The 20,907-nt window shown below is 43.1% G+C and overlaps 1 protein-coding gene across 5 annotated transcripts in view; it reads right to left on the reverse strand.

Moving 5' to 3' along the window:
- SH2D4B (SH2 domain containing 4B) overlaps nt 1-20,907 on the reverse strand; it is an 87,422-nt gene that overhangs the window by 63,990 nt on the left and 2,525 nt on the right. The window lies entirely within an intron of this gene.

Consider the following 20,907-nt stretch of genomic DNA (forward strand, 5'->3'; position numbering starts at 1 on the left):
AATCATTTCTTGGACGAAGATGGTCCTGGTGGAGGAGGTATAAAGTGGTTAAGATTTAGGATATATTCTGAAGGAAAAAGAAATATTTGCTTAAATTTTGGATATGAGTTGTGAAAGAAAAAGAGCAAGAAAACTCTAACTTTTCAGCTTAAGCAATGGAATGGATGGTCATATTACTGAAAAGAGTAACATGAAAGAAACTGCTTGGATAAATCAACATTTCTGTTTGGGCCAAATTAAGTTTGAGACGTCTATTAGACATCCAATAGGCAGTTGAATAAAACAGAGTTCAGAGGAGAGGCTGGAACTAAAATATCATTTTTTGGAGGCATCAGTGTACAGATATTTAAAGCCACAAAACTGGACGAGAGCAGGTAGAGAGTGAGTGTAGACAGAAAACAGGAGAGGTCGAAGGACTGAAGCCCAGCACACTCCAACACCTAGATAGGAGGAGGACCCCCAAGGAGATGAGGACAAAGAAGGCTGCAAGGCAGGAGAACAACCAAAAGAGAGCAGTATCCCAGAAGCCAAGTGGAGAAAGAATTTCAGGAATTAAAGGGAGGTCAACTGTGTCAAAGGCTACTGATGGGTCATTGGGATGAAGACTCGAGAATTGACCACTGCATTCAACAACATGGAAGTCACCAATGACCTTGACAAAGGTGGTTTTATGAGTCTGTGAAAAGGAACATTTGGATGCTTGGAAACTTTTAAAGGAAAATATAAATGCATATCATTATTACTTTGGGGAAGGGAAGAATTTCTTCTATGAGACATAAAAAGAATAAACTATGAGAGACAATGTTGATATATTTGAATACAGATTAAAGCTTAAAATTTCTACACATAAAAAATACCATAAAGACAATTAAAAATCAAGTCACCAACTGAGAGAAGATACTTGAATACACATAACTGTCAAACGACTGCACCAATTAATAAAAGCAATAGTAACAGCTAACATCTACAGAAGGCTTATCTGCTAATCATGGTTCAACATATTTTACATGTATTAACTTATTAATGTCTAGAACAATCTTTCTCTACTAGGGTCCTGTGAGAGAAATAAGCCCTATAAAACATAATTTGAATGGCCATTTTTTTTCTCAGTTCTCCCAAGAATGGTATATAGATAGTACTAGTCTAGATGCATTGTAGAAAAGCTAACTCATTGCAGACAATGTATCCTTTAAAGCATCTGTTATCAAATAATTTGCTCTCAAGACCCCTTTATAGTCTTTAAAAATATTGAGTATCTCAAAGAATTTTTGTTTATGTGGGTTATATCTATCAATATTTACCATATTCAAAATTAAAACTGAGAAAATTTTTAATATATATTTGTTTAAAATAATAGCAACTTGGGACTTCCCTGGCGGTCCAGTGGTTACGACTCCGCACTTCCACTGCAGGAGACGTGGGTTCAATCCCTGGTCAAGGAACTAAGATCTCACATGCCACAGGGCGTGGCCTAAAAAAAAAGTTACTTCAAAATAAAAAGTTTAAAGATTTTTAAGCAAAATAAAATTAAAACCCATTGGTTTATTTTGCACTTTGAATGGATCTTTTACTCATGTGTGATTTTGCAACATTCCTCATTGGTCCTTGGAAAATATTGGTTCACTGAATCAAGCAGATCTTCTAAATGTGGACCCATTTTATTTTACAAGATCATAAAATTGTTTGTTAATATTACTATGAACCTCAGAGAAAAGCCTTTATGTATTGGGAATCTAATAAGTTCATTGTAGCTGATACAAGTTTTCCAAAAATTCTAATCTTTGCTTGAAACCTGGAATTTTATCACTGGAATAAATTTTATCCGTTGTTTTCCTTGAAGTGACAGATTCACTTTATTCATTTGCAAATACCCAAGTCTGAAAAAAGACATAGTTTGTCAGTCTTCTTTCAAGTAAAAATGGCATTCCATGAATAAAGAGGCTAGTTCAGCACATAACTCAAAAAATCACACAGTGCCTTTCCTCAAGACACCCATCATACTTCAGAAATGCTTTATGCATCCTTCCATTTTGTCATACAATAAAATGAATAAGGTTTACTGTTTCATCAAGGAGTGAAACCATCATTAATTTTACTGTGAGTGTATGATGATGAAAAATACAGTCATTTCACTCTTACAAGACTGGAAAGAATAAAAAAGTGTGATGACAAATTCTGATCATTGAAAAGGATATGGAGCAATAATAATTCTTATAAATTGTTGATGGCTGAAGGCACTGATACAACCACTTTGAAGATATTTGGCAAATATTTAGTAAAGTTGAACATGCTACACATTATTACCAAGGAATAGCACTTCCAAGTACACACGTGCCCAGAGAAACCTGAACAAGAAGGTTCATAGAAACATTGTCCAAAATATTAAAAATCAGGAACAACATAAATGACTAATCAAGGAAAACAGATAAATAAATTATAGTATGTTCTTATAATGCAGTACTCTATAGCAAGAAAAATAAATAGGTTTGAACAACACAGACATATCTCCTTAAAAAATGCAGAACCAACAAATTAAATTAAATTCAGATTGCATACAGTATAATGTCATTCATATAATGATTAAGCAATATACTGCTTACAAAATATATGTTAGGGCTTTCCTCGTGGCGCAGTGGTTGAGAATCTGCCTGCCAATGCAGGGGACACGGGTTCGAGCCCTGGTCTGGGAAGATCCCACATGCCGCGGAGCAACTGGGCCCGTGAGCCACAACTACTGAGCCTGCGCGTCTGGAGCCTGTGCTCTGCAACAAGAGAGGCCGCGATAGTGAGAGGCCCGTGCACCGCGATGAAGAGTGGCCCCCGCTTGCCACAACTAGAGAAAGCCCTCGCACAGAAACGAAGACCCAACACAGCCAAAAATAAATAAATAAATTTATTTAAAAAAATATATATATATATGTTAAAGTATGGAAAAGATATAAGGATGATACATGTTGAATTTATAATAGGCTTGCATATGGGGAGGGAGATGGGGAGTGAAATTTTAGAAAGGCATTAAAGTGGGTCTCAACTGTATATGACGTACTTAAATAAAAACAAAGAAGGCACTAAGTCAACACTTAACAAAAACATTATGGGTCCATAAGTACTTATTATATTATTTTCCATTTTACCTATATGTTTAAATATTTTATAATGAGAAATTTTAAAAGCTTTATTTTAAAAAAAGATGTGGGACTTCCCTGGTAGTCCACTGTTTAAAACCCCGCACTCCCAATGCAGGGGGCCCAGGTTCGATCCCTGGTCAGGGAACTAGATCCTGCACGCATGCTGCAACTAAGACCCAGCACAGCCAAATAAAATAAATAAATAAATAAATATTTTTTAAAATATGAAATAAAATGTTTAAAAAAGATGTAACATGAATAAACTAAGTTCTCAATCTAAGACATAAAAAAAAGAACAATAAAATAAAAGCAGGAGAAAATAATTAATGAAAAAAACTAATATTAGTGAATGCAAAGCATATACATTATAAATACAACCAAACATTTGTTCTTTGAAAAATGTAATAAAGTAGGAAACCACCCAGCATGCTTAAATTAAGTTAAAACATATATATATATGTTATATATATGCCATATATATGTTTATATATATATATATGGAATGTGTATACAGTATATATAATATATATGGCATTAGGAATAAGAAGACAATGTAAAACAAGAACTGATTAAAAGAGAATATCATGTGCTATTCTGTGTTAATAAATTTGAAAATATAGATATAGGTATAAATCTTCATGACCTTAAATTAGACAATGGTTTCTTAGATATGATACCAAAAGCACAAACAACAAAGAAAATATATATCAATACAATTTGGACTTCATCAAAATTTGAAATTTAAAACTTTTGTGTTTCAAAGGATGCCATCAAGAAAGTAAAAGGGCAATCCAAAAAGTGGAGTAAATATTTACAGATCATATATCTGATAAGGAACTTGTGCCTGGAGTGTATAAAAATTCTTACAGCTCAATAATAAAAAGACAACTCAGTCTAAAAATGGGCAAAGGATCTAAACATACATTTCTCCAAAGAAGATATATGGATGTCCAATAAGCACAAGAAAAGATGCTCAAAATCCTTACTCATCAGGGAAATGCAAATCAAAACCACAATGACATAACACTTCACATCTCCCAGGATGGATTTAACCAAAAACATAGATAATAACAAGTACTGGTGAGAATGTGGAGAAATTGGAACTCTCATACGCTGCTGGTGGGAAGGTAAAATGGTGTGACTGCTTTGGAAAACAATCTGCCAATTCTTCAAGTTATTAAACATAAAGTTATCAAATGATCCAGCAATTCCACTCGTAGGTACACACCCAATAGAAATGAAAACATACATTCACACAAAAACTTGTACATGAATGTTTGTAGAAGCATTATTCATAATAGCCAAAAGTGAAAACAACCCAAATGTCCATTAACAGATAAATGGACAAACAAAATGTGGTACATCCATATAATGGAATATTATTCGGCCGTAAAAAAAGAATGATACTGATACATGCTACATTGTGGATGGACCTTGAAAACATTATGCTAAGTGCAAGAAGCCAGTCACAAAAGTCTAATATTATATTATTCCACTCATATGAAAGTCCAGAATAGGGAGACCCATAGAGACATAAAGTAGATTAGCAGTGGACTTCCCTGGTGGCGCAGTGGTTAAGAATCCACCTGCCAACGCAGGGGACATGGGTTCAATCCCTGGTCCAGGAAGATCCCATATGCCATGGAGCAACTAAGCCTGCCTGCCACAGCTACTGAAGCCCACGTGCCACAACTACTGAAGCCCGCACGCCTACAGCCTGTGCTCCACAACAAGAGAAGCCACCATAATGAGAAGCTTGCACATAGCAACAAAGAGCAGCCCCCGCTTGACGCAACTAGAGGAAGCCCACTCGAAGCAATGAAGACCCAGTGTAGAAAAAAGAAAAAAAGTAGATTAGTGGTTGCTAAGGGCTGGAGCAGGAAGAAAGGGGTCTGGCAGTTACTAGTTAAAGTGTATGGGTTTTCTTGAGGTGATGAAAATATTCCAAAATTGATTGTGGTGATGGCTGCACATCTCTGTGAATATATTAAAAACCATTTAGTTGTACACATTAAATGGGTGACTTGTGTACACTTTAAATGGGTGACTTGTATGGTATATGAATTACATCTCAATAAAGCTGTTTGTGACAACAAAAACTCTCCTGGTAATTTATATGATAAGGTAATTTATAGGGAAAAAAATCAGTTAGGGTATAGAGGTCTAAACAACATATTGACCAACTTAACCTAACTGACGTCTATAGAACACTCCACACTACAGCAGAATACTTTCTTTATCAAGTGCACACAGAAACAAGGTTGACTACATTCTCAGCCATTAAATTTCAAATGTTTGAAATCGTTTATGGTACGTACTGAGAACCCAACCGTGGTGGCCAGATAATAAGCACATCTGTGAGATGATAGGATAAAAATAAATGCTCCCTGAGGCCCTGTCATTTTGAAAGGACATGAGGGAAACAGGTGTGGAAATGTACCCAAAGAATTTAAACCCCAAAGTTGAATGCAAAATCTGGTTCCAAATGCAAGAATCCTAGGAAGCTTTGCTAGTTTTTACGTGAGAAAAACCTGGAAAGCAGCGATGCTACTAGCCACTGGGAGAGATAACAGAGGGGCCGGCAGCCGCCTGCAATCTGCTACTTCAGCCCGGCTCCCCTGAGTGGGGCTGACACCTGGCGTCAGGTTACAGGGAGTCAGGAGATAACCAGCTGGTGGCCCTTCTCAGAAACTGCCCCTGCTGACCTGCAGGTGCAAAGGGAAGCAGTGAGGTGGACAGTTAGGGAAGGAGGGAGGGGGCAGGCATGATCACCCCTGAAGCAAGGGGAGGAAATTACACCCGGCCAGCTCAGCCCAGCATCCCCAGCTGGGGCCTTGCAACAGGCAGGAGAAGGGCTTCCCTCCAGCCAGAGCTGAGCAAAACTCCATCTGTTTAAAGAGCCCATGGGCTGTAGAAAACAAACTTATGGTTACCAGGGCGGAAAGGGGGAGAGGAATAAATTGGGAGATTGGGATTGACATATACACACTACTATATATAAAATAGATAACTAATAAGGACCTACTGTAGAGCACAGGGAACTCTACTCAATACTCTGTGATGATCTATATGGGAAAAGAATCTAAAAAAGAGTGGATATAAGTATAACTGATTCACTTTGCTGCACACCTGAAACTAACACAACATAGTAAGCCATCCATACTCCAATAAAAATTTTTAAAAAATAATAATACACAGCCCATGGGCTTTTGGCAGCAGCCGGGAGAAAGTTGCAGGGACAGGAGAACCCCATCCCCGTGGGCCCAAGCTCCTCGGGAACCTGCAGAAAATCTGTCCCTCCACAGCCATGCAGGAGAGAGAGTATCTCTTTCTCTGGATCCCCATCAACATTACTACTAGCAAACTTCTTTAACTTTTGCTAGTATTATTGTTTAAATTTGCAGTGATGTACTGATTGTTCGCTAGTGAGGATGAACACCTTTCCACATGGTCATTGTGACTCCAAGTTGCACTCCTGTGAATGGCTTGTTCATGTCTATTCCCCATTTTTCTACTGTCTGTCTTCTGCTAACTGATTTAGGAAGTTTCTTTATTCTCTGGATACAAGTCCTTTGCCTGTTATAAATGTTGCAGATATTTTTCTCTCATTTATCTCCTGCTTTGTTCTCTTTTTAAACTCCGTTTGGTATCTTTTATCAAGAAGATTTTTAAAATCTAGTCATATTTATCTTTATTTTTCCTTTTATTTTTCTTGTGGTATCTTATTTTAAGAACACCTTCGCTCTCCCCACTATTCTCTCATATTTTCTTTGATTACTTCTATGATTTTGTTTTTGCTTTTTCTGCACTGGTCTTTAATCACCTGGAATATGTCATTTCACCATGGGAGCAGCTGTGAGGAGGAGGAAGACGTGTGCACTGCAGTGGGGGGAACTGGAGCCCCCAGCAGGCCTGGACCCGATTCCAACTCCACCTCGACTCAAACGGAGATAATAACATATTTCATTAATTTGAAGACACACACCTTGACATTTCTGAAATCAGGATGTATCTTACAAACAATGGTGTATCGTGGTTTAATTTACAGCTTTCTTAGTAATATATAAAAACAGTGTGTCTTTCAAGCTATGGCATCTTAGATTTCATGAAATACAAAGGACCCAACCTCAGGTCCCTAAGGGGGTGGGATAAACAGGCACTTAAAGGGCCCAGGACAGGTCAGACACACAGGAGGCAAGGCGTTCCATCTGGGTGAGTTCTCCTTCATTCCAAAGAATGCAGCGGCTCTGAGGCTTCATTCTTCCTGCAGCCCTGGCCCTTCCCCCTTAGCTTCCAGAACCTGAGCCTACTCTCTGGGAACCCCTCCAGGCTCCCCTACCAAAGGCCTTCAGCTGGACAAGGCCACACCTTCAGTTCTCTCCTTCTAGATACAGGATGCTCAGAGCTGACAGTTAAGGCTGATCTCCCTCCACAGCCAAGAAAACGGCACTCTCATGCCTGGGGACACCCACACCTGCTGGGCACCAAGAGCCCCACATGCTCTCATGGCAGCTTCTGCCTAGCTCCTCCCACTGACCGCCTGGTGAGTCTGGGGCTTTGCAGCTTCTGCAAATGCTGGCACTGGAGACGGGGACCCGTGGATGCTGGCAGAGCTGCCTCGGCCAGAACCACAGCGCTGGCTGGGGGAAGGCAGGGAGGAAAGGGAGTGAGCTGGTGGGCTGCAGAGGCCCCCAGCCAGGGCCAGCGTGGGAACTTTGCACAGTGGCCCCTTCAGCCTTACAGCCACCCAGAAAGCCCTTCCCTCTTCACGGAAGAAGGAACTGAGCTGCAGGGAAGCAGAGTGACGCCCCTCAGCGATGCTGAGACTGTACCACGGAGGACCTCGCTCACCAGCACTGCGGCCCCACCTTTCTGTCCACCATATGGAGGCCCAACAGGGCTGAGGAGGCAGAAAGTGGGCTCTCCCCCTCAAGGTCAATTCCACACACCTGGGCAGAGCACCAACTGCATGGAAGGCCCACCCTGGGTCTCAGAGTCCAGGCGGGGGTAGTGGTCTGGCCCCTAGCCCCTCTCTCCACGCCCTAAGGGGTCCCACACCCAGCTGCACAGTCACAACCAGGGTGGTCCCAGGCCATACACTATGCAATTCCCCACGGACTAGTCCTCCCACCCACCATAATGCCACATCTTTGCTTCACCTGTAGGAAAGCTGATCAGCATCCAAGAACCAAGAGTCTCCTTTTACTGGAATAACTGAATTTCTTCCAATTTACCCTAAGAAGTAACCACACAAGGAATAATGATTTGACAGACACAGGAAAAGTCCCATCCCCACCCTCATCCCTGAGACTCCAGAAAAACTGAGGTTGGCCAAGCAGTGGTGGAGCTGGGCCCATAGCCTGGGTCCCATGGGAACATTCAGGAAGAGGCTGAACAAATTCCAAGGGCATCTGCCGCCAGAGGCAGACGGAGGCAGTGAGGAAAGGAAGGAGGTGGACATGGCTTGGCTCTTATGTGCCCCGCATGGTGGCGGGAGCTTTCCCACTTGTTGAAGAAGCTTTTTGAACCCTGCCAACAACTGCTGGGGAAGGGTTATTATTCCCATTGCACAGGTGATGTTCCAAGGTCAACCCAGTAGACCAAAGATGAAAATCCAGGGGACTTGGTTCTATTCCACCACGCTAGAGACATGTTGAAAATAGCATTAACCCAAGCAAAAGGTGGAGAAGTGATCTGTGACACTGTCATTTCCCACCCTTGAGCCCCTCAGGAAATGAGCTAACGGAGCATCCCTTCGGGTGTGGAAGTCTGGAAGAGCAGGCAGCATCTGCCTTCCCCCCACATACACCCTGAGAGCTGCAGTGCCTATCTACAGGTGACAGGCGCTAGGACGCCTCTCTGGGGTCAGCTGGATGGCCTGGTGTCACCACAGATACACTTCTCATGACGTTCCTCTTGCCTGACTCCAGGGCTCTCGCTGGGAAGGTGGCAGCACCCCCATTGCTCGTCTGCTGCCTTCACTGGTCCCTCGGACCCGCACTCAGCCCCAATTTACCAATTATCGTGCCACAGGGGACTTTTTACCTCTTGTCTACCTTGCACAGGACTCTGGACACCCTCCCGCACCACCAGACACCTCTTTTTCTCTCCCCATCACATATACTCTGTGAAAAAGATCATTCTCCCTCCCCACAGAATTGTTCTTTGAATATTTGCATATGGACAGGAAACACCTTCTTAACAGAAGGGATGGGACATGACTGGTGGATAATCCGGCACCGTAAGAAACCAGAGGGGCTAGATTCCCCAGCCCCCTCCCCCCCATGGCACTGTCCTAGAAGCACTGTCCCACTGTGCCCAGGAAAGGGGCCATGAGCAACAGCTCCAAAGAGCTACAGTCCGGAAACCCAGGGCATCCATGCCCCTGATTCCCCAATGTTCCTACACAGTCACCACCCTCTAAGTGGATCTACTGGAAAACTGTTGGAACTAACAGAAAAATTCACAAAGGGAGTTGAAGAAAATCAGCATGCCTACCACCATATGACAGCAAGAACAGGGACGGTGCAGGAGACAGCTTCAAATGTGGATTTCCCTTCATGTTTAATAACTTCTGTGTGACGTGCTGAGAATCCGAACAGCAAGGGGTGTGCTGCTGGGTTGGCCAAAGCATTTGTACAAGGGGGCAAAGGGGGAATGCAATGTTCATCACTTTCCCCTCAGAGGGAAAAATGTGGGGTACGAGTAATACAAAGTGGAGTTAGTGTCCAAATAATTACTGTTATTATGATTTGATTATGAAACCACTGTTGGCATAAAAAAATAAGTCTTGAAAGATAAGTAAACAAAAAAATCTAAAATTCTTGATTATGCCAACAAAATCATGGAAACGGATATTAAAATATCCTTAAGTTTCTCATCTTCAGTAGATAATGTTTCATTCCTGATAAAGAAAATGGGTTCAACTATATCTTTAAAATAAGTTCTAAACTAACATATGTTATTTAATATACATGTTTCAATAGACTCCCTTAAAAAAAATGGTATCAAAAGGCGGGGGTGGGGGGAGAAGAGATACAGGGAAATGTACACTAAGTGGATGCAAAGGAAAAAAGTAGCATTGGTCAAATTAAAATCTAAGTCAAAATCCTAAAACAAGAAATGAAAAAGAAATGAGTTGTAAGTATGAATGACAAGGTGACAGAATTGCCATTACTTATATATTATAGATTGTAGTTCAGCTTCTACAATATATCCCAAAACACAAGTATACTGGGATTTTTAGACTTTTACTGAAGATTTTCAAGGTCTAGGGAAGGGGTCACACTGCACAGCTCACAGTCTTCTACTCAAAAGGGAAATCCTTTGATACCCGTCTCTTCTATCAAGCCCCACTGACACAACACTCATGCAACGGTCTTAGCAGCTCCCTGCCCACAGCTGCCCCCCAACCATATCCCTCAGCCTTGTTCCAGACGCTGGGATGGAGGCAAAGCCGCCGCAGCCATGGTGTCATGGCATGTGCAGACTAACAGAGGAGACAGACCATAAACAAGCAAACAGATACATGAAAAAAGAGGAAGATGACGACAACAAAGGCAAATCCATAGAGACAGAAAGCACATCAGTGGTTGCCAGGGGCTGGCGGAGGAGAGGATGCAGAGTGGCCGCTTAAAGGATACGGGCTTTCCTTTTGGGGTGATGGAAATGATAGAGGTGGTGGTTGCACAACATTCTGAATGTGCTAAATGTCACTGGATCGCACTCTTTAAAATGGTTAAAATGGTAAATTTTATGTTGTGTTTTCTTACCACAAACAAACAACAACAACAAAATGATACTTTCAGATGTGGTAAGTGCTTTGAAGGAAATCAGGCCACATGTTGTAAGAGAGAGAGACTGGGGTGGGGTCCTTGAGAGCGCGTAGTCAGTGAAGAGCTCAACATTTCACTGAGAAATGAATGAGGGGGAGGACCCAGCCTCATGAGGATTTGGGAAAAGAGCATTCCACACAGAGGCACCCAAAAGGGTGGAAATTGGGTTGGAAAGTAGGCAGAGGCCCCCGAAAAGCATTCGTGTTTCTTTGAGTGCAATGGAAGCCACGGAGGCAGGGAGATGCCTGAGCTAATCAGTGTGTTAAAAGGACACTTTGGCTGCTCTGGGGAGAAAAGTCGTAGGGCGTGAGCCTGAGGCAGGGGAACACTGAGAACATGGGTGCACTGGGAATGTCTGTAGGCGAGTACTGCTTCCACGCCCGGAAAGGAAACACTGAGGCTCGGAGGGCCTGGGCCCAGCAGGCAAGGTTGCCATGGTTACTGGATGGTTCCCAGGAAACAGAGAGAAGGCAGATGCCCAGTGAGAAGGACTGTGTCACACAGCTTTCATTAGAGCGTGGACCAGGCCCACCTGGACACCCAGTCCAGGGCAGACGCGCAGCGGGAGTGGCTGAGAGCTGAGACAGGATGCTGGATCGGGTGCCTCCCTCCAGCCCCAGGTCAGGGCTGCTTGTGGGAGCACCACAGGCTGGGCGGGCAGAGAGAGGCGGGCCTAGCAGGTGGGAGGTGCCTCTTGACCCCAGCTGTGGGGAATGGAAGCAGTGAGGGCTGGCCAGCTGGACTTAGAGCCCTCCACAGGCTGGACTGGGGCCGGCACAGGGCTGGCTGTGAGGGTGAGAATAAGGCACCTCCTTGAGGCTGCAGGTTTGGTTTGTGGCGTGGCCAGTGTCAGGCACGTGAGAGAAGAAAGCAGGAAGGAGGGTGGGGAAAGAGGTCTTGTTCCCAGGCAGATGACATCCAGATGGATAAGGAGATGGTCACCGAGGAGCCAATTTAACACTGACAGAAACTGCCAATCACAGCAGAACCAGCGAGACCAGGTAGGGAAGCTTCCTGGGTCACAGCAGCAGTAGGAACACATGTGTCCTGAGTCCTGTGTCCCAGGCGACACCCAGCTCCAGCCCCAAAAAACTGGGATAACTGGGCCAGCCCAGAAGGGGCCAAGGGTTGTAAAGGCTGCAGCTCCTCACACGGGGTGTGGGTTCCTGCGGTGGCAAAAGGGCACGAAAAGGGGAAACGATGTTGAAGGTCATGGTAATGCTGGATGGGCGTGGCTTAAATCTAGCGAGAATGTAACGTGATAACCGCCTTCCCAAAGTCTCAACAAACAACACAAATTCCCTCTGGACCTCAAGTTTTGTCAGAAATGTGACAAACAGCAAACATGACGGCAGATGGGAAAACAATGTAAGCTGAGGGTCTGTATCTTCCATGACAGGGCAGAACACCAGAAGCTTCTCAGCAAAATATAAAGTGAAAACAAAAAGACACAGCTGCGTTTTTTTACTGAGCTCTGACCGCCACAGCAACAGTCAGCTCTACCCACCACCAGAGCCTCCCATCAAGCCTCTTAGATAGCCTCAACCACCAGAGGGCAGACAACAGAAGCAAGAAAAACTACAATCCTGCAGCCTGTGGACCAAAAACCACAGTTACAGAAAGATAGAGAAGATGAAAAGGCAGAGGGCTATGTACCAGATGAAGGAACAAGAAAAAACCCCAGAAAAACAACTAAATGAAGTGGAGATAGGCAACCTTCCAGAAAAAGAATTCAGAATAATGATAGTGAAGATGATCCAGGACCTCGGAATAAGAATGGAGGCAAAGATTGAGAAGATGCAAGAAATGATTAACAAAGACCTAGAAGAATTAAAGAACAAACAAACAGAGATGACCAATACAATAACTGAAATGAAAACTACACTAGAAGGAATCAATAGCAGAATAACTGAGGCAGAAGAACGGATAAGTGACCTGGAAGACAGAATGGTGGAATTCACTGCTGTGGAACAGACTAAAGAAAAAAGAATGAAAAGAAGTGAAGACAGCCTAAGAGACCTCTGGGACAACATTAAACACAACAACATTTGCATTATAGGGGTCCCAGAAGGAGAAGAGAGAGAGAAAGGACCAGAGAAAATATTTGAAGAGATTATAGTCGAAAACTTCCCTAACATGGGAAAGGAAATAGCCACCCAAGTCCAGGAAGCGCAAAGAGTCCCATACAGAATAAACCCAAGGAGAAACACACCGTGACACATAGTAATCAAAGTGGCAAAAATTAAAGACAAAGAAAAATTATTGAAAGCAGCAAGGGGAAAACGACAAATAACATACAAGGGAACTCCCATAAGGTTAACAGCTGATTTCTCAGCAGAAACTCTGCAAGCCAGAAGGGAGTGGCATGATATACTTAAAGTGATGAAAGGGAAGAACCTACAACCAAGATTACTCTACCCGGCAAGGATCTCATTTAGATTTGATGGAGAAATCAAAAGCTTTACAGACAAGCAAAAGCTACGAGAATTCAGCACCTCCAAACCAGCTCTACAACAAATGCTAAAGGAACTTCTCTAAGTGGGAAACACAAGAGAAGAAAAGGACCTACAAAAACAAACCCAAAACAATTAAGAAAATGGTCATAGGAACATACATATCGATAATTACCTTAAACGTGAATGGATTAAATGCCCCAACCAAAAGACATAGACTGGCTGAATGGATACAAAAATAAGACCCATATATATGCTGTCTACAAGAGACCCACTTTAGACCTAGGGACACATACAGACTGAAAGTGAGGGGATGGAAAAAGATATTCCATGCAAACGGAAATCAAAAGAAAGCTGGAGTAGCTATACTCATATCAGATAAAATAGACTTTAAAATAAAGAATGTTACAAGAGACAAGGAAGGACACTACATAATGATCCAGGGATCAATCCAAGAAGAAGATATAACAATTATAAATATATATGCACCCAACATAGGAGCACCTCAATACATAAGGCAACTGCTAACAGCTATAAAAGAGGAAATCGACAGTAACACAATAATAGTGGGGGACTTTAACACCTCACTTACACCAATGGACAGATCATCCAAAATGAAAATAAATAAGGAAACAGAAGCTTTAAATGACACAATAGACCAGATAGATTTAATTGATATATATAGGACATTCCATCCAAAAACAGCAGATTACACGTTCTTCTCAAGTGCGCACGGAACATTCTCCAGGATAGATCACATCTTGGGTCACAAATCAAGCCTCAGTAAATTTAAGAAAATTGAAATCATATCAAGCATCTTTTCTGACCACAATGCTATGAGATTAGAAATGAATGACAGGGAAAAAAATGTAAAAAAGACAAACACATGGAGGCTAAACAATACGTTACTAAATAACCAAGAGATCACTGAAGAAATCAAAGAGGAAATCAAAAAATACCTAGAGAGGGGCTTCCCTGGTGGCGCAGTGGTTGAGAATCTGCCTGCTAATGCAGGGGACACGGGTTCGAGCCCTGGTCTGGGAAGATCCCACATGCCGCAGAGCGGCTGGGCCCGTGAGCCACAATTACTGAGCCTGCGTGTCTGGAGCCTGTGCTCCGCAACAAGAGAGGCCACGATAGTGAGAGGCCCGCGCACCGTGATGAAGAGTGGCCCCCGCTTGCCCCAACTAGAGAAAGCCCTAGCACAGAAACGAAGACCCAACATAGCAATCAATCAATCAATCAATCAATAAAAAAATAAATCTTTAAAAAAAAAAAAATACCTAGAGACAAATGACAATGAAAACACGACGACCCAAAACCTATGGGATGCAGCAAAAGCGGTTCTAAGAGGGAAGTTTATAGCTATACAAGCCTACCTCAAGAAACAAGAAAAATCTCAAGTAAACAATCTAACCTTACACCTAAAGAAACTAGAGAAAGAAGAACAAACAAAACCCAAAGTTAGCAGAAGGAAAGAAATCATAAAGATCAGAGCGGAAATAAATGAAATAGAAACAAAGAAAACAATAGCAAAGATCAATAAAACTAAAAGTTGGTTCTTTGAGAAGATAAACAAAATTGATAAGCCATTAGCCAGACTCATCAAGAAAAAGAGGGAGAGGACTCAAATCAATAAAATCAGAAATGAAAAAGGAGAAGTTACAACAGACACCGCAGAAATACAAAGCATCCTAAGAGACTACTACAAGCAACTCTATGCCAATAAAATGGACAACCTGGAAGAAATGGACAAATTCTTAGAAAGGTATAACCTTCCAAGACTGAATCAGGAAGAAACAGAAAATATGAACAGACCAATCACAAGTAATGAAATTGAAACTGTGATTAAAAATCTTCCAACAAACAAAAGTCCAGGACCAGATGGCTTCACAGGTGAATTCTATCAAACATTTAGAGAAGAGCTAACACCCATCCTTCTCAAACTCTTCCAAAAAATTGCAGAGGAAGGAACACTCCCAAACTCATTCTATGAGGCCACCATCACCCTGATACCAAAACCAGACAAAGACACTACAAAAAAAGAAAATTACAGACCAATATCACTGATGAATATAGATGCAAAAATCCTCAACAAAATACTACCAACAGAATCCAACAACACATTAAAAGGATCATACACCACGATCAAGTGGGATTTATCCCAGGGATGCAAGGATTCTTCAATATACGCAAATCAATCAATGTGATACACCATATTAACAAATTGAAGAAGAAAAACCATATGATCATCTCAATAGATGCAGAAAAAGCTTTTGACAAAATTCAACACCCATTTATGATAAAAACTCTCCAGAAAGTGGGCATAGAGGGAACCTACCTCAACATAATAAAGGCCATATATGACAAACCCACAGCAAACATCATTCTCAATGGTGAAAAACTGAAAGCATTTCCTCTAAGATCAGGAACGAGACAAGGATGTCCACTCTCACCACTATTATTCAGCATAGTTCTGGAAGTCCTAGCCACGGCAATCAGAGAAGAAAAAGAAATAAAAGGAATACAAATTGGAAAAGAAGAAGTAAAACTGTCACTGTTTGTGGATGACATGATACTATACATAGAGAATCCTAAAACTGCCACCAGAAAACTGCTAGAGCTAATTAATGAATATGGTAAAGTTGCAGGATACAAAATTAATGCACAGAAATCTCTTGCATTCCTATACACTAATAATGAAAAATCTGAAAGAGAAATTATGGAAACACTCCCATTTACCACTGCAACAAAAAGAATAAAATACCTAGGAATAAACCTACCTAGGGAGACAAAAGACCTGTATGCAGAAAACTATAAGACACTGATGAAAGAAATTAAAGATGATACCAACAGATGGAGAGATATACCATGTTCTTGGATTGGAAGAATCAACATTGTGAAAATGAGTATACTACCCAAAGCAATCTACAGATTCAATGCAATCCCTATCAAATTACCAATGGCATTTTTTACGGAGCTAGAACAAATCATCTTAAAATTTGTATGGAGACACAAAAGACCCCGAATAGCCAAAGCAGTCTGGAGGCAAAAAAATGGAGCTGGAGGAATCAGACTCCCTGACTTCAGACTATACTACAAAGCTACAGTAATCAAGACAATATGGTACTGGCACCAAAACAGAAACATAGATCAATGGAACAAGATAGAAAGCCCAGAGATTAACCCACGCACCTATGGTCAACTAATCTATGACAAAGGAGGCAAAGATATACAATGGAGAAAAGACAGTCTCTTCAATAAGTGGTGCTGGGAAAACTGGACAGCTACATGTAAAAGAATGAAATTAGAATACTCCCTAACACCATACACAAAAATAAACTCAAAATGGATTAGAGACCTAAATATAAGACTGGACACTATAAAACTCTTAGAGGAAAACATAGGAAGAACACTCTTTGACATAAATCACAGCAAGATCTTTTTCGATCCACCTCCTAGAGTAATGGAAATAAAAACAAAAATAAACAAGTGGGACCTAATGAAACTTCAAAGCTTTTGCACAGCAAAGGAAACCATAAACAAGACGAAAAGACAACCCTCAGAATGGGAGAAAATATTTGCAAATGAATCAACGGACAAAGGATTAATCTCCAAAATATATAAACAGCTCATTCAGCTCAATATCAAAGAAACAAACACCCCAATCCAAAAATGGGCAGAAGACCTAAATAGACATTTCTCCAAAGAAGACATACAGACGGCCACGAAGCACATGAAAAGATGCTCAACATCACTAATTCTTAGAGAAATGCAAATCAAAACTACAATGAGGTATCACCTCACTCCTGTTAGAATGGGCATCATCAGAAAATCTACAAACAACAAATGCTGGAGAGGGTGTGGAGAAAAGGGAACCCTCTTGCACTGTTGGTGGGAATGTAAATTGATACAGCCACTATGGAGAACAATATGGAGGTTCCTTAAAAAACTAAAAATAGGGCTTCCCTGGTGGCGCAGTGGTTGAGAGTCTGCCTGCCAATGCAGGGGACACAGGTTCGAGCCCTGCTCTGGGAGAATCCCACATGCCGCGGAGCAACTGGGCCCGTGAGCCACAACTACTGAGCCTGCGCGTCTGGAGCCTGTGCTCCGCAACGGGAGAGGCCGCGACAGTGAGAGGCCTGCGCACCGCGATGAAGAGTGGCCCCCGCTCTCCGCAACTGGAGAAAGCCCTTGCACAGAAACGAAGACCCAACACAGCCAAAAATAAATAAAATAAAGTTAAAAAAATAAAAAGAAATGGGGAGAAATTTAAAAAAAAAAAAAAAAAAAACTAAAAATAGAATTACCATATGACCCAGCAATCCCACTACTGGGCGTATACCCAGAGAAAACCATAATTCAAAAAGACACATGCACCCCAATGTTCATTGCAGCACTATTTACAATAGCCAGGTCATGGAAGCAACCTAAATGCCCATCAACAGACGAATGGATAAAGAAGTTGTGGTACATATATACAATGGAATATTACTCAGCCATAAAAAGGAACGAAATTGAGTCATTTGTTGAGACGTGGATGGATCTAGAGACTGTCATACAGAGTGAAGTAAGTCAGAAAGAGAAAAACAAATATCGTATATTAATGCATGTATGTGGAACCTAGAAAAATGGTACAGATGAGCCAGTTTGCAGGGCAGAAGTTGAGACACAGATGTAGAGAATGGACATATGGATACCAAGGGGGGAAAACTGCAGTGAGGTGGGGATGGTGGTGTGCTGAATTGGGCGATTGGGATTGACATGTATACACTGATGTGTATAAAATTGATGCCTAATAAGAACCTGCAGTATAAAAAAACAAACAAAACAACTAATACTAAACTGTCATTGGGTTATTTGTATGGAAATATGTTAATATAAATGTTTCAGACATTGCATGAAATTTCTAAAAATCTTGTATTTGTATGGAAATATGTATGGAAATATGTCAATATAAATGTTTCAGACATTACATGAAAAAAAAAAAAAAAAAAAGACACAGCTGCATGGTCGGGGGAGTGACGTGTGCCCAGCCACGACCGTCATCCTTCACCCCAGCTTACTTCTGTGGAACCCAAATGTGTGTCCCAGGACCAATACAAACCCTGAGGTTCTGTAAACTGGAATAATCCCTATCACCCATGTTTACACCTACCCTCTGCAGGAGAAGCAGAGAAGTTCTCAGGGACAGGGTGCACCTTGCCCTGCTGGGCCCTCAGGACAGCAAGGTCAGGCCCGCTAGGGGCTGGGAAGTGTCCTCAGAAGAGAGAGGGTGGGAGGGAGGTCTCGGGGGACAAGCAGGACTGAGGAGATGGATGGGCAGGAGGAGGTGCAGGGTTATTCCAGTCTGACCGGAACTGAGTAAGTTGTGCTCAGGGATCCCAAGGGGCTGGCACACACAACGGGACACAGCAGATGCTTCCTTCAGGACAGGTTGGAGGGAGGGAGGCAAAAGCTGGGAAGGAAGTGCCTGTGAAAGGAAGGAAGAGAAAAGATCCAGCCAATGGAGTCCATCCCCACACACCCTGTCCTGAGCTGCTGTGCGGCTGCTTTGCCCCAGGCCACCCTCCTGGCACTCCCGTTGGCATGTTCCCTGGGATCTGATCTGTCTACCCATGGACTCAGAGGGCCAAAGCTCTGTCCAGTTCACCAAGGTCAGCGCTTAGTAATGTTGGCTAAGGGATTGAATGAATAAATGAATGAATGAACAAATGAACACATGAACAGATCATCCATTGAATGGAAGTCCCAAGTTCAGAAGTGAATGAGTAGAAAAACATCAGCCAGTGGACCAAGGTCAAAGTCACGGGGTGTACATCCCGTCTCCATTCTTAGCAGCTAGGTGACTTTGGATGGATTGTGTCACCTGTGAGCAGTGGCTTGCTTCCTCATCTGAGATGGGGTCACAGGGCTATGGGGGCATTCAGTGAGGACAGGCACATGATAAACAGTAAAGGTCACAGACCAGGTGGAGGGTTGTTCATTGAGATCCTAGGACAGGAAGCAGGCACTGTGCACCCCAGGCCCACAGTAAGAAGCTCTTCAGCCTCTGGGGCCGCGCCTGCCCCTCAGGGCTTCCCCATCTGCCCAGACAGCTCCACACCAGGACTGAAGCAAAGAGCTGAGATCTGAGCGGGATCCTGACCTGGAATACACACATTCCTCCTCTCATCCATGCTTTATAAATCAGAAAATTAATTATCTGGAAAAGAGTCTTCTGCACCTTCAGAAACCCAAATGAGTTTAATGTATAATTTAGACACGACAATGTAGATGTCAATGTGTGACAACTCGCCGTAAAAACATTTTTGCAGTTAAAGCTTTAGGCGTCTGTCCTCCTCGCGGAGGAGCCACCTTACAGACAACATGAGGTCCCAGGGCTCAGGCCGGGTGCGGCAGGAAAGGCAGCTTGTCATCTTCAGTGATGCAGCTGCCAGGGCAGCCCCACCCTCGGCACCAGCCACACGCAGTCAAGTCATAGCTCTCCCTCCTTGGGGTCCTACTGTGTCTTGTTCAAAAGGGGATTTCACGTTCTGAGCCAGCTCTGTGCTAGACCCAAGGATGGAAGACAGAATGGAGGATGTGCTCACTCCTGTGGCTCTGAGTCCCCTGGGAGAGCCAGGCAAGCAGACGATGAAGGACACTGACAGTGTGGCAAGCGCTAGGGCAAAGACGGGTCCTATGTGCCGAGGAGCAGGTACTTCCCTATGCCAGGAGCATTCCCAAGAGACTCCAAGAGGCAGGGGCTAGAACTGAAGGAGTTTGTTTGTCAGGAGGATGAAGGCGGGAGAACGTTCCCAATGGGGAGAATCACATGTGTAAAGACAGAGGCTAGAGCAAGACGTCCAGCTGGGTGCCAGCGTGGCCTATGGCACATGGCAGGGGCTGTCTAGCAGTGCGCCTGGAGTACAGAGAGGGAGCAAGGTCACCAAGGGGCCTGTATGTCCAGTCCAGAAACAGGACTTTGTCCTGGACTGAAAACTTACAAACACATCAAGTCTGCACTTCACTCTGGTCAACAGTATGGAGACCAAGAGGAGGGCTGTTGTGGGGAGTGAACGAGAGAGAAGATGAATGGGCTTTGCAAACTGTGAGGTGCAGCATCCACATAAAGTGCCCTCCCCAGCAGGATCTCGAGTCCTGCAACAACTCAGCAGCCTGCCTGCTTCAGGTGCGCCTTCACTCACAGGCGCCCCAGTGACGGCCTTGACCGGCACGTCACTGCAGAGTAACCACCTGAAACGTGGGTTGAACCCTTGCTTCTTGTCTGCAGTTGCTATTGCCATTGGGCTTGGTCACTCTTAGCGCAGGACATTCCCTGACACCCTCTCTCCAGAGGCCCACTGGGGCTCCAGCACAACCCAAAGCATCCTCTCACACAAGGACAGGGAGGAGGGGCACGGGCACTGTGCTGGAACCACTATTCCACACACGCAAGTGAGGGAGGGGCCATGTGTCTTTGTTGCACCCTGGCCCTCTGTCCAGAAC

The sequence above is a fragment of the Balaenoptera acutorostrata genome, chromosome 16 (genome assembly GCF_949987535.1).
Source record: "Balaenoptera acutorostrata chromosome 16, mBalAcu1.1, whole genome shotgun sequence".
Lineage (NCBI taxonomy): Eukaryota > Metazoa > Chordata > Mammalia > Artiodactyla > Balaenopteridae > Balaenoptera > Balaenoptera acutorostrata.